Raw genomic sequence first — 381 nt, 5'->3', positions numbered from 1 at the left:
CCTGCCTTCTATTTTTCTTTTCCTCTGACACCTCAAGGAATCTCTATACTGTGACATAGAGGTTCCACATTTTCTTGTTCTCTTCTCTTTCTTATGAGCAGGAGCAAGGGCAAAAGCATTCTTGTTGAGGCTGATCCTGAACCTGAAAGGACCTTGAAGTGAAAATTAAGAGAAGCTAAGGCACAATTCTCTGTAGAGGACCTAACAGAAATCTTCAAAGAAGAAGAACACATGGCAGCCGAAAACAACAATGCCAACAATGCAAGGAAGGTGCTGGGTGACTTTACTGCACCTACTCCCGATTTCTATGGGAGAAGCATCTCTATCCCTGCCATTGGAGCAAACAACTTTGAGCTTAAGCCTCAATTAGTTTCTCTAATG

Source organism: Arachis duranensis, chromosome 9 (assembly GCF_000817695.3).
Source record: "Arachis duranensis cultivar V14167 chromosome 9, aradu.V14167.gnm2.J7QH, whole genome shotgun sequence".
Lineage (NCBI taxonomy): Eukaryota > Viridiplantae > Streptophyta > Magnoliopsida > Fabales > Fabaceae > Arachis > Arachis duranensis.
This window is presented reverse-complemented; position numbering follows the sequence as displayed.